Genomic DNA, 14,259 nt, shown 5'->3' on the forward strand with positions numbered 1-14,259 from the left:
TTGGTCATCCTGTAAGGGGACCACTTGCCCTTGTTAAAGAAGGCTGGGAGAGACCTCTCCATGAGCCTAAACAGGACATAGTGGACTATGTACTTGGCCTTCGCTCTAGAATGGCAGAGTACATGGAAAAGGCAACCAAAAACCTTGAGGCCAGCCAACAGCTCCAGAAGTTTTGGTATGACCAAAAGGCTGCACTGGTGGAGTTCCAACCAGGGCAGAAAGTCTGGGTTCTGGAGCCTGTGGCTCCCAGGGCACTCCAGGACAAATGGAGTGGCCCTTACCCAGTACTAGAAAGGAAGAGTCAGGTCACCTACCTGGTGGACCTGGGCACAAGCAGGAGCCCCAAGAGGGTGATCCATGTGAACCGCCTTAAGCTCTTCCATGACAGGGCTGATGTGAATCTGTTGATGGTAACAGATGAGGATCAGGAGGCAGAGAGTGAACCTCTCCCTGATCTTCTGTCATCAGACCCAAAAGATGGCACAGTAGATGGAGTGATCTACTCAGACACCCTCTCTGGCCAACAGCAAGCTGATTGTAGGAGAGTCCTACAACAGTTTCCTGAACTCTTCTCCTTAACCCCTGGTCAGACACACCTGTCTACCCATGATGTGGACACAGGAGACAGCATGCCTGTCAAGAACAAAATCTTTAGACAATCTGACCATGTTAAAGAAAGCATCAAGGTGGAAGTCCACAAGATGCTGGAATTGGGAGTAATTGAGCGCTCTGACAGCCCCTGGGCTAGCCCAGTGGTCTTAGTCCCCAAACCTCACACCAAAGATGGAAAGAAAGAGATGAGGTTTTGTGTGGACTACAGAGGGCTCAATTCTGTCACCAAGACAGATGCCCATCCAATTCCAAGAGCTGATGAGCTCATTGATAAATTAGGTGCTGCCAAATTTCTAAGTACCTTTGACTTGACAGCAGGGTACTGGCAAATAAAAATGGCACCTGGAGCAAAAGAAAAGACAGCATTCTCCACACCTGATGGGCATTATCAGTTTACTGTTATGCCCTTTGGTTTAAAGAATGCCCCTGCCACCTTCCAAAGGTTGGTGAATCAAGTCCTTGCTGGCTTGGAGTCCTTTAGCACAGCTTATCTTGATGATATTGCTGTCTTTAGCTCCACCTGGCAGGATCACCTGGTCCACCTGAGGAAGGTTTTGAAGGCTCTGCAATCTGCAGGCCTCTCTATCAAGGCATCCAAATGCCAGATAGGGCAGGGAACTGTGGTTTACTTGGGACACCTTGTAGGTGGAGGCCAAGTTCAGCCACTCCAACCCAAGATCCAGACTATTCTGGACTGGGTAGCTCCAAAAACCCAGACTCAAGTCAGGGCATTCCTTGGCTTGACTGGGTATTACAGGAGGTTTGTGAAGGGATATGGATCCATTGTGACAGCCCTCACTGAACTCACCTCCAAGAAAATGCCCAAGAAAGTAAACTGGACTGTGGAATGCCAACAGGCCTTTGACACCCTGAAACAGGCAATGTGCTCAGCACCAGTTCTCAAAGCTCCAGATTATTCTAAGCAGTTCATTGTGCAGACTGATGCCTCTGAACATGGGATAGGGGCAGTTTTGTCCCAAACAAATGATGATGGCCTTGACCAGCCTGTTGCTTTCATTAGCAGGAGGTTACTCCCCAGGGAGCAGCGTTGGAGTGCCATTGAGAGGGAGGCCTTTGCTGTGGTTTGGTCCCTGAAGAAGCTGAGACCATACCTCTTTGGGACTCACTTCCTAGTTCAAACTGACCACAGACCTCTCAAATGGCTGATGCAAATGAAAGGTGAAAATCCTAAACTGTTGAGGTGGTCCATCTCCCTACAGGGAATGGACTTTATAGTGGAACACAGACCTGGGACTGCCCATGCCAATGCAGATGGACTTTCCAGGTTCTTCCACTTAGAAAATGAAGACTCTCTTGGTAAAGGTTAGTCTCATCCTCTTTCGTTTGGGGGGGGGTTGTGTAAGGAAATGCCTCCTTGGCATGGTTGCCCCCTGACTTTTTGCCTTTGCTGATGCTATGTTTACAATTGAAAGTGTGCTGAGGCCTGCTAACCAGGCCCCAGCACCAGTGTTCTTTCCCTAACCTGTACTTTTGTATCCACAATTGGCAGACCCTGGCATCCAGATAAATCCCTTGTAACTGGTACTTCTAGTACCAAGGGCCCTGATGCCAAGGAAGGTCTCTAAGGGCTGCAGCATGTCTTATGCCACCCTGGAGACCTCTCACTCAGCACAGACACACTGCTTGCCAGCTTGTGTGTGCTAGTGAGGACAAAACGAGTAAGTCGACATGGCACTCCCCTCAGGGTGCCATGCCAGCCTCTCACTGCCTATGCAGTATAGGTAAGACACCCCTCTAGCAGGCCTTACAGCCCTAAGGCAGGGTGCACTATACCATAGGTGAGGGTACCAGTGCATGAGCATGGTACCCCTACAGTGTCTAAACAAAACCTTAGACATTGTAAGTGCAGGGTAGCCATAAGAGTATATGGTCTGGGAGTTTGTCAAACACGAACTCCACAGCACCATAATGGCTACACTGAAAACTGGGAAGTTTGGTATCAAACTTCTCAGCACAATAAATGCACACTGATGCCAGTGTACATTTTATTGTAAAATACACCACAGAGGGCACCTTAGAGGTGCCCCCTGAAACTTAACTGACTATCTGTGTAGGCTGACTAGTTTTAGCAGCCTGCCACAAACCGAGACATGTTGCTGGCCCCATGGGGAGAGTGCCTTTGTCACTCTGAGGCCAGTAACAAAGCCTGCACTGGGTGGAGATGCTAACACCTCTCCCAGGCAGGAATTGTCACACCTGGCGGTGAGCCTCAAAGGCTCACCTCCTTTGTGCCAACCCAGCAGGACACTCCAGCTAGTGGAGTTGCCCGCCCCCTCCGGCCAGGCCCCACTTTTGGCGGCAAGGCCGGAGAAAATAATGAGAAAAACAAGGAGGAGTCACTGGCCAGTCAGGACAGCCCCTAAGGTGTCCTGAGCTGAGGTGACTCTGACTTTTAGAAATCCTCCATCTTGCAGATGGAGGATTCCCCCAATAGGGTTAGGATTGTGACCCCCTCCCCTTGGGAGGAGGCACAAAGAGGGTGTACCCACCCTCAGGGCTAGTAGCCATTGGCTACTAACCCCCCAGACCTAAACACGCCCTTAAATTTAGTATTTAAGGGCTACCCTGAACCCTAGAAAATTAGATTCCTGCAACTACAAGAAGGAGGACTGCCTAGCTGAAAACCCCTGCAGAGGAAGACCAGAAGACGACAACTGCCTTGGCTCCAGAAACTCACCGGCCTGTCTCCTGCCTTCCAAAGATCCTGCTCCAGCGACGCCTTCCAAAGGGACCAGCGACCTCGACATCCTCTGAGGACTGCCCCTGCTTCGAAAAGACAAGAAACTCCCGAGGACAGCGGACCTGCTCCAAGAAAAGCTGCAACTTTGTTTCCAGCAGCTTTAAAGAACCCTGCAAGCTCCCCGCAAACGGCGTGAGACTTGCAACACTGCACCCGGCGACCCCGACTCGGCTGGTGGCGATCCAACACCTCGGGAGGGACCCCAGGACTACTCCGATACTGTGAGTACCAAAACCTGTCCCCCCTGAGCCCCCACAGCGCCGCCTGCAGAGGGAATCCCGAGGCTTCCCCTGACCGCGACTCTTTGAATCCTAAGTCCCGACACCTGGGAGAGACCCTGCACCCGCAGCCCCCAGGACCTGAAGGACCGGACTTTCACTGGAGGAGTGACCCCCAGGAGTCCCTCTCCCTTGACCAAGTGGAGGTTTCCCCGAGGAACCCCCCCCTTGCCTGCCTGCAGCGCTGAAGAGATCCCGAGATCTCTCATAGACTAACATTGAAAACCCGACGCTTGTTTCTACACTGCACCCGGCCGCCCCCGCGCCGCTGAGGGTGAAATTTCTGTGTGGGCTTGTGTCCCCCCCGGTGCCCTACAAAACCCCCCTGGTCTGCCCTCCGAAGACGCGGGTACTTACCTGCAAACAGACCGGAACCGGGGCACCCCCTTCTCTCCATTTTAGCCTATGTGTTTTGGGCACCACTTTGAACTCTGCACCTGACCGGCCCTGAACTGCTGGTGTGGTGACTTTGGGGTTGCTCTGAACCCCCAACGGTGGGCTACCTTGGACCAAGAACTAAGCCCTGTAAGTGTCTTACTTACCTGGTAAAACTAACAAAAACTTACCTCCCCCAGGAACTGTGAAAATTGCACAGTGTCCACTTTTAAAACAGCTATTTGTCAATAACTTGTAAAGTATACATGCAATTTTTATGATTTAAAGTTCCTAAAGTACTTACCTGCAATACCTTTCGAATGAGATATTACATGTAGAATTTGAACCGGTGGTTCTTAAAATAAACTAAGAAAAGATATTTTTCTATATAAAAACCTATTGGCTGGATTTGTCTCTGAGTGTGTGTACCTCATTTATTGTCTATGTGTATGTACAACAAATGCTTAACACTACTCCTTGGATAAGCCTACTGCTCGACCACACTACCACAAAATAGAGCATTAGTATTATCTCTTTTTGCCACTATCTTACCTCTAAGGGGAACCCTTGGACTCTGTGCATACTATTCCTTACTTTGAAATAGTGCATACAGAGCCAACTTCCTACACTGCATTAGCTGTAAGGGTTGAAAACCCTGCATAGGATTTACATCACTCTAGAAATTCAGAATTTGACCTCTCATTCTTGGTCCTCTCATGCTCTGAAAAGTATTGATACCATTTGTCTGTTGAACAACACATTGGGCACTGCCGTTTCCAATGTCTAATTGCTCCGCAAACAATGCAAGGTAACATTCTTTTTCCCTGCTGCTCTCCTTGCATCATCACAGAATTCAAATCTACACCTCGATTAACAAACTGAAGTGTCATTCCACTTCGTCCTCTACCTTGATTCTGTAACATACCATTTCCCTGCGGCTGTTGCTGAAAATTCCCTTGAAGCCCTGTCTGTGCAGCTTTAATCTGCCTCACAATCGCTTTCTCTTTCAACTTTCTCAGCCTCAATTCAATCTCATCACTACAGCATGTCGCAGACTGTAACACTTCATCAATCGGTTTTGCTTGGCAACAGATCAAATGACTCTTAATCATCTGGGCAATCTCTGGTCTCAATCCTTCAACGAACCTGACTCATGTGCTTCGGCTCAATTGTTTCTGTACCACTGTTATGTTTAAACGCTTTAAACAACCTTTCATAGTACGCATGAATCAACTCTTTCCCTTCCTGTGCTGTTCTATCTGTGCGTTGCCAATCAATACTTTTCGGTGAAATCCTCTTTCTTCAGGAACTCAATGACCTTCTAGCAATACTTCAATACTTCAGGAGATGGTGCACATGTTTTCAGATTTCTTTGTGGTTCACTTGTAGGCCACTCTACACTCCTTTCATACTCAGTCCAAAAATCTGCTGGAACAACAACATCAAAGAGTGTATTCAAGTCCTCCCACAGGCATTTTGCAAGTTTCACAAACCTATTTGTCTGTTGATACCATTCCACTGGCTTCTCTCTCAACCTGAGGTAATCATTTGTAAAACTCAAAATATCACTCCTGCTCCAAGGTAGATGTACAAAAGTCTCTCCTGGAGTTTCTCTCATTGGCAACATCTTTACTGGTTCTCTTGTCTGCGTTATATCTACAAGAGGAATATCTAGATCTTTGTTCGGCCTTTCTCATTTCTTGACCCATCTGCCATCCCATTTTTCCAATGCTCTTCAAATTTGTACTCTTTCAAAAAATTCCCTAAAATGTGTTTTCAGCCCTGCAGTCCTCATGTGTTCAAAATCTTCTGCACCAAAATGTAATCTATAACTTCTTGTCAGGTTCTTCATTTTTGTAAGATCTATTTCATATTTATCTGTTAATTCCTGTAATTGCTGATGTACTTCAGCTGCTCCCTCTGTAATTAGCTTACAAAAGTATCTCAATTGGGCTTCAGTACATGATTCAAGTCTATTTACTCCCATTGTCCCTTCAAGAAGTTTGACGCTTCCATTGACAATCTTGTTTTGATTATAACCTCATCTTCCTTATTTTGATCCTCTGGAGTTTTGGAAACACTCAAATCTTGTAACTATTTTGTTATTTCCTGTGCAGTCGGACCCTTCAATGAAACCTTATCAGACTGAACACTCAGTAAATGCTGCTGATTTGGACTCACGCATTGTGGAGTCAATAATCTCCTCTCCTGGCCACTGCATGTTCCAATTATTTCAGAATTTCTAACAGAAGACAGATTTATTAAAGACGTTAACTTGTTTAGGGTTTGTCCCATGGATGACATAAACCCAATGTTTCCATTCTGAGTTTGAACTCCTTGATTCACTACACCCCTGTTGCCCTGGACATATAAAGGCATAGGTGGACCAAATGTAATTGGTACTGAAATCACATCTGGGCTTCTGTTTTCTACATTCGGAGGCTGCATTATTCCCATATTCTGCATCTGTGGTAACAATATCAGAGTTGGCTCTTTCTGAATCAATTGCAGCTCTTGTGGATTCTGACTCAAAGACAGCACTAAATTAGTAGTCATCCTCACAATTGGAACATCCAGATAAATCTCAGGAATATTAATCTCCAGTAGCTGTCCATTGTCTATCGACTGATTAAAGCTATTCTGCATTGGTACTTGCCCAAAAGAACTAATCTGGCCTGAGCTCTGTGAACCCTTTCCTAGTGAACTCTGATTCATGTTAGAATTAACCTGTACAGAACTCCCTGTTCTAATATGATCACCCTGAACTGAACTCTGTGACACTACAGCTGGTATCGATGCAGTGGGATTCACTAGTACCAGAACCCTCTTGAGCCACATATGGTGGTGGACGATTTCTCAAATCTGTGTATAAAACTCATCATCGCCCGACTCATAATCATTGAACAAAACCCTTTTAGGCTCTTTTGATGTCTGCTCTTTCACTGCTGAAGAACTCTTTTTAGTCTTCTTTGAAAGCTTGTTCAACTCATTTTCATTGTCTTTTGTCAATGCTGGAAACAATCAAACACCTTGTAAAGTATCGAGTCTCTACTGTCTCTGCTCACTGTCCCATCTAGCCTCTGCTAGTGACTTTTCTGCCCTTCTCATTCTCTTCTCAAATGTCAAAGACTATTGCTGTCTAGCTACTAGCTCCCAGATCGCTAAAGCTTCAAACTGAGCTGGTCACAGAGGAGGTCTCAGACCATACATCTTCTGTCTCATATTCTCCAAAATCCTCAAATTAAAAGTACCCTTTTCAGGAAAGGCTAAACAACCTTCTTTCTTTGTAATTTTAATCTGGTGTTTTCACCAAAGACATGCTCCGGTACCCTTCTCCTCAATTACGATATATGTCGGAGTGCCTTCTGGCAGGCACATTTCTCCTTCCCTTGCCGGAATATACTCACCTCCTCTAATAGCACTTTTTAAAGCTTTGAAAAACATCATTTTCTACAAAATCTTATTTAAAAACAATAATCAGGAAGTGACTACAATCCCACAATCCTCTTCGACACCCTTCTAATCCAGTCGCACCACACGATTATCCACCAATCTGTACGCGACCCTTCTCGCTAACCAACCCATCACAGCGCGGCACAAAAATGACATCACACTCCCACACAGCGGCTGACAAAGTCTTGCGGCTTGTCCTCCTAGACTCAAAACACTCAAACCAAAATGCAAAAAATAATTGCAAGCACTTCTTCAAAACCAAAGAAAACAAATTTGTCTATTTACTATAGGTAGGAAGGAATCGCTTCAGGAACCTTCCAAATTTCACTGTCGGCTATCGCTCTTGCAGCTATTCTTTTTCACAGTTCCCCAGATTCACAAGCAAAATTTGACCTGCAAATTTCACCCTCAACTGATCAATGGATACTGTCCTGGTGCACATAGAACTTGCCAAATCTCAGTTGAAAATTTCAAACACACAATTTAACTTGCAAACTCAACTTACAAACCACGCCCGATTGGTCTACTAAATAGACAAATTACAACATATACCAAGTGTCTCACTACACTTTTCAATATACTTCGGAGTCTTAAACCTCTATCATTAGGTCTGTCTTATCAACACCCACGTGGACAATTTTTCGAGCACCAAGATCCACACACATGTATAGTTCGACGACTTCCCTAGTCACATATTTCAGAGTAGGTCAACACTCTTTTAACACTACTTCTTCTTTTTGAGTACGCTAACTGTCAGGAAAACTATTGCCAGCGTTGTTAAGTTCTTCCCTCAGCAAAAACGATTCCCCTTTTCCTTGTACCCACGTTGGCTGCAGCGGCGTCCTCACTCCCGGTGGCTCTTGTGGAGGCTGTTCTTAGAACTAGCTTCTTCAGGTTTAACTGTCACTCAAGATGGTGGCCGCAAATCCTAGTGAGGTCAGTGCTCTAGTGTTTCTACCTTAGTCTCGTGCTGAAGCTTCCCTCCAGCTGTTCTCTGGGAGCCCTTCACTTCAACTGTCATCCTCAGGAGAATGAGCAGTGTGCCTGAGGTGCTTCTCTTCATAGAGAATTCTTCAAGTTTTGAGTAATTAATTATTTTTCTTGTTACGGTGTGCACACCAGCTACTTTTACCCTTTTGAAGAAACTGAGTTTTTTCCTTCTTCCAACAACTGGCTATCAGCTTTCTGAGGAGAATTTGTTTTGGCTTAACAGAACTTCAAGCAACTGGAGTAAGGAATCCTTTTGTATGATTTCCAGACTTGCCAATTGTAGGAAGTTGGCTCTGTATGTGCTATTTCAAAGTAAGGAATAGCATGCACAGAGTCCAAGGGTTCCCCTTAGAGGTAAGATAGTGGCAAAAAGAGATAATACTAATGCTCTATTTTGTGGTAGTGTGGTCGAGCAGTAGGCTTATCAAAGGAGTAGTGTTAAGCATTTGTTGTACATACACATAGACAATAAATGAGGTACACACACTCAGAGACAAATCCAGCCAATAGGTTTTGTTATTGAAAAATATATTTTCTTAGTTTATTTTAAGAACCACAGGTTCAAATTTTACATGTAATAGCTCTTTTGAAAGGTATTGCAGGTAAGTACTCTAGGAACTTTGAATCATTACTTTAGCATGTAAATTCTTTACATAAAACACAATAAGCTGTTTTAAAAGTGGACACAGTGCAATTTTCACAGTTCCTGGGGGAGGTAAGTTATTGTTAGTTTCAACAGGTAAGTAAGGCACTTACAGGTTTCAGTTTTTGGTCCAAGGTAGCCCACCGTTGGGGGTTCAGAGCAACCCCAAAGTTATCACACCAGCAGCTCAGGGCCGGTCAGGTGCAAAGGTCAAAGAGGTGCCCAAAACATATAGGCTATAATGGAGAGAGGGGGGTGCCCCGGTTCCAGTCTGCCAGCAGGTAAGTACCCGCGTCTTCGGAGGGCAGACCAGGGGGGTTTTGTAGGGCACCGGGAGGGACACAAAGTAGCACAGAAAGTACACCCTCAGCAGCGCGGGGGCGGCCGGGTGCAGTGTGCAAACACGCGTCGGGTTTCCTTCGGTTTTCAATGGGAGACCAAGGGGTCTCTTCAGCGATGTAGGCAGGCAAGGGGGGGGCTCCTCGGGGTAGCCACCACCTGGGCAAGGGAGAGGGCCTCCTGGGGGTCACTCCTCCACAGAAGTTCCGTTTCTTTAGGGGCTGGGGGCTGCGGGTGCAGGGTCTTTTCCAGCCGTCGGGAAATGGAGTTCAGACAGTCGCGGTCAGGGGGAGCCTGGGGATTCCCTCTGCAGGTGTCGCTGTGGGGGCTCAGGGGGGACAACTTTGGTTACTCACAGTCGTAGAGTCGCCGGAGGGTCCTCCCTGAGTGGGTTGTTCTCCACCAGTCGAGTCGGGGTCGCCGGGTGCAGTGTTGCAAGTCTCACGCTTCTTGCGGGGAGTTGCAGGGGTCTTTAAATCTGCTCCTTGTAACAAAGTTGCAGTTCTTTTGGAGCAGTGCCGCTGTCCTCGGGAGTTTCTTGTCTTTTTCGAAGCAGGGCAGTCCTCAGAGGATTCAGAGGTCGCTGGTCCCTTGGAAAGCGTCGCTGGAGCAGGTTTCTTTGGAAGGCAGGAGTCAGGCCGGTAAGTCTGGGGCCAAGGCAGTTGGTGTCTTCTGTTCTTCCTCTGCAGGGGTTTGTCAGCTCAGCAGTCCTTCTTCTTGTAGTTGCAGGAATCTGTTTTTCTAGGTTCAGGGGAGCCCTTAAATACTAAATTTAAGGGCGTGTTTAGGTCTGGGAGGTTAGTAGCCAATGGCTACTAGCCCTGAGGGTGAGTACACCCTCTTTGTGCCTCCTCCCAAGGGGAGGGGGTCACATCCCTAATCCTATTGGGGGAATCCTCCATCTGCAAGATGGAGGATTTCTAAAAGTTAGAGTCACTTCAGCTCAGGACACCTTAGGGGCTGTCCTGACTGGCCAGTGACTCCTCCTTGTTGTTCTCATTATTTTCTCCGGCCTTGCCGCCAAAAGTGGGGGCCGTGGCCGGAGGGGGCGGGCAACTCCACTAGCTGGAGTGTCCTGCGGTGCTGGCACAAAGGGGTGAGCCTTTGAGGCTCACCGCCAGGTGTGACAGCTCCTGCCTGGGGGAGGTGTTAGCATCTCCACCCAGTGCAGGCTTTGTTACTGGCCTCAGAGTGACAAAGGCACTCTCCCCATGGGGCCAGCAACATGTCTCGGTTGTGGCAGGCTGCTGGAACCAGTCAGCCTACACAGATAGTCGGTTAAGGTTTCAGGGGGCACCTCTAAGGTGCCCTCTGGGGTGTATTTCACAATAAAATGTACACTGGCATCAGTGTGCATTTATTGTGCTGAGAAGTTTGATACCAAACTTCCCAGTTTTCAGTGTAGCCATTATGGTGCTGTGGAGTTCGTGTTTGACAGACTCCCAGACCATATACTCTTATGGCTACCCTGCACTTACAATGTCTAAGGTTTGGCTTAGACACTGTAGGGGCACAGTGCTCATGCACTGGTGCCCTCACCTATGGTATAGTGCACCCTGCCTTAGGGCTGTAAGGCCTGCTAGAGTGGTGTCTTACCTATACTGCATAGGCAGTGAGAGGCTGGCATGGCACCCTGAGGGGAGTGCCATGTCGACTTACTCATTTTGTTCTCACTAGCACACACAAGCTGGTAAGCAGTGTGTCTGTGCTGAGTGAGGGGTCTCCAGGGTGGCATAAGACATGCTGCAGCCCTTAGAGACCTTCCCTGGCATCAGGGCCCTTGGTACCAGAGGTACCAGTTACAAGGGACTTACCTGGATGCCAGGGTGTGCCAATTGTGGATACAAAAGTACAGGTTAGGGAAAGAACACTGGTGCTGGGGCCTGGTTAGCAGGCCTCAGCACACTTTCAATTCAAAACATAGCATCAGCAAAGGCAAAAAGTCAGGGGGTAACCATGCCAAGGAGGCATTTCCTTACACAACCCCCCCAAACGAAAGAGGATGAGACTAACCTTTCCCAAGAGAGTCTTCATTTTCTAAGTGGAAGAACCTGGAAAGGCCATCTGCATTGGCATGGGCAGTCCCAGGTCTGTGTTCCACTATAAAGTCCATTCCCTGTAGGGAGATGGACCACCTCAACAGTTTTGGATTTTCACCTTTCATTTGCATCAGCCATCTGAGAGGTCTGTGGTCAGTCTGAACTAGGAAGTGAGTACCAAAGAGGCATGGTCTCAGCTTCTTCAGGGACCAAACCACAGCAAAGGCCTCCCTCTCAATGGCACTCCAACGCTGCTCCCTGGGGAGTAACCTCCTGCTAATGAAAGCAACAGGCTGGTCAAGGCCATCATCATTTGTTTGGGACAAAACTGCCCCTATCCCATGTTCAGAGGCATCTGTTTGCACAATGAATTGCTTGGAGTAATCTGGAGCTTTTAGAACTGGTGCTGTGCACATAGCTTGCTTCAGGGTGTCAAAGGCCTGTTGGCATTCTACAGTCCAGTTTACTTTCTTGGGCATTTTCTTGGAGGTGAGTTCTGTGAGGGCTGTCACAATGGATCCATATCCCTTCACAAACCTCCTATAGTACCCAGTCAAGCCAAGGAATGCCCTGACTTGAGTCTGGGTTTTTGGAGCTGCCCAGTCCAGAATAGTCTGGATCTTAGGCTGGAGTGGCTGAACTTGGCCTCCACCTACAAGGTGTCCCAAGTAAACCACAGTTCCCTGCCCTATCTGGCATTTGGATGCCTTGATAGAGAGGCCTGCAGATTGCAGAGCCTTCAAAACCTTCTTCAGGTGGACCAGGTGATCCTGCCAGGTGGAGCTGAAGACAGCAATATCATCAAGATAAGCTGCACTAAAGGATTCCAACCCAGCAAGGACTTGATTCACCAACCTTTGGAAGGTGGCAGGGACATTCTTTAAACCAAAGGGCATAACAGTGAACTGATAATGCCCATCAGGTGTGGAGAATGCTGTCTTTTCTTTTGCTCCAGGGGCCATTTTGATTTGCCAGTACCCTGCTGTTAAGTCAAAGGTACTTAAGAATTTGGCAGCCCCTAATTTGTCTATGAGCTCATCAGCTCTAGGAATGGGATGGGCATCTGTCTTGGTGACAGAGTTGAGACCTCTGTAGTCCACACAAAACCTCATTTTTCTCTTTCCATCTTTGGTGTGAGGTTTGGGGACTAAGACCATTGGGCTAGCCCAGGGGCTGTCAGAGTGCTCTATTACTCCCAATTCCAGCATCTTGTGGACTTCCACCTTGATGCTTTCCTTAACTTGATCAGACTGTCTAAATATTTTGTTTTTGACAGGCATGCTGTCTCCTGTGTCCACATCATGGGTACACAGGTGTGTCTGACCAGGGGTTAGGGAAAAGAGTTCAGCAAACTGTTGCAGGACCTTCCTACAGTCAGCTTGCTGTTGGCCATAGAGGGTGTCTGAGTAGATCACTCCATCCACTGAGCCATCTTTAGGGTCTGATGAGAGGAGATCAGGGAGAGGCTCACTCTCAGCTTCCTGGTCCTCATCTGTTACCATCAACAGATTTACATCAGCCCTGTCATGGAAGAGCTTAAGGCGGTTTACATGGATCACCCTCTTGGGGCTCCTGCTTGTGCCCAGGTCTACCAGGTAGGTGACCTGACTCTTCCTTTCTAGTACTGGGTAAGGGCCACTCCATTTGTCCTGGAGTGCCCTGGGAGCCACAGGCTCCAGAACCCAGACTTTCTGCCCTGGTTGAAATTCAACCAGTGCAGCCTTTTGGTCATACCACAACTTCTGGAGTTGTTGGCTGGCCTCAAGGTTTTTACTTGCCTTTTCCATGTACTCTGCCATTCTTGAGCGAAGGCCAAGTACATAGGCCCTCATTCTGACCTTGGCGGGCGGCGGAGGCCGCCCGCCAAAGTCCCGCCGTCAGGTTACCGTTCCGCGGTCGAAAGACCGCGGCGGTAATTCTGACTTTCCCGCTGGGCTGGCGGGCGGTCGCCTTCAGACCGCCAGCCAGCCCAGCGGGAAAGAGGCTTCCACGATGAAGCCGGCTCGGAATCGAGCCGGCGGAGTGGAAGCTGTGCGACGGGTGCAGTTGCACCCGTCGCGTATTTCACTGTCTGCGCAGCAGACAGTGAAATACATGTAGGGGCCCTCTTACGGGGGCCCCTGCAATGCCCATGCCAGTGGCATGGGCACTGCAGGGGCCCCCAGGGGCCCCGCGACCCCCCCTACCGCCATCCGGATCTCGGCGGTCCGACCGCCGGGATCTGGATGGCGGTAGGGGGGGTCGGAATCCCCGCGGCGGTGCAGCAAGCTGCGCCGCCGCGGAGGATTCAATGGGGCCGCGGTACACTGGCGGGACCCCGCCAGTGGTGCCGGTCCGACCGCGGCTTTACCGCCGCGGTCGGAATCCCCATTGGAGCACCGCCGGCCTGTCGGCGGTGCTCCCGCGGTCCTCCGCCCTGGCGGTCAAAGACCGCCAGGGTCAGAATGACCACCATAGTCCACTATGCCTTGTTTAGGCTCATGAAGAGGTCTCTCCCAGCCTTCTTTAACAAGAGCAAGTGGTCCCCTTACAGGGTGGCCAAACAGAAGTTCAAAGGGTGAGAATCCTACTCCCTTCTGAGGCACCTCTCTGTAAGCGAAAAGCAGACATGGCAAGAGGACATCCCATCTCCTTTTGAGTTTCTCTGGGAGCCCCATGATCATGCCCTTTAATGTCTTGTTGAATCTCTCAACAAGGCCATTAGTTTGTGGATGATATGGTGTAGTGAATTTATAAGTCACCCCACATTCATTCCACATGTGTTTTAGG

The sequence above is a fragment of the Pleurodeles waltl genome, chromosome 5 (assembly GCF_031143425.1).
Source record: "Pleurodeles waltl isolate 20211129_DDA chromosome 5, aPleWal1.hap1.20221129, whole genome shotgun sequence".
Taxonomy (NCBI): domain Eukaryota; kingdom Metazoa; phylum Chordata; class Amphibia; order Caudata; family Salamandridae; genus Pleurodeles; species Pleurodeles waltl.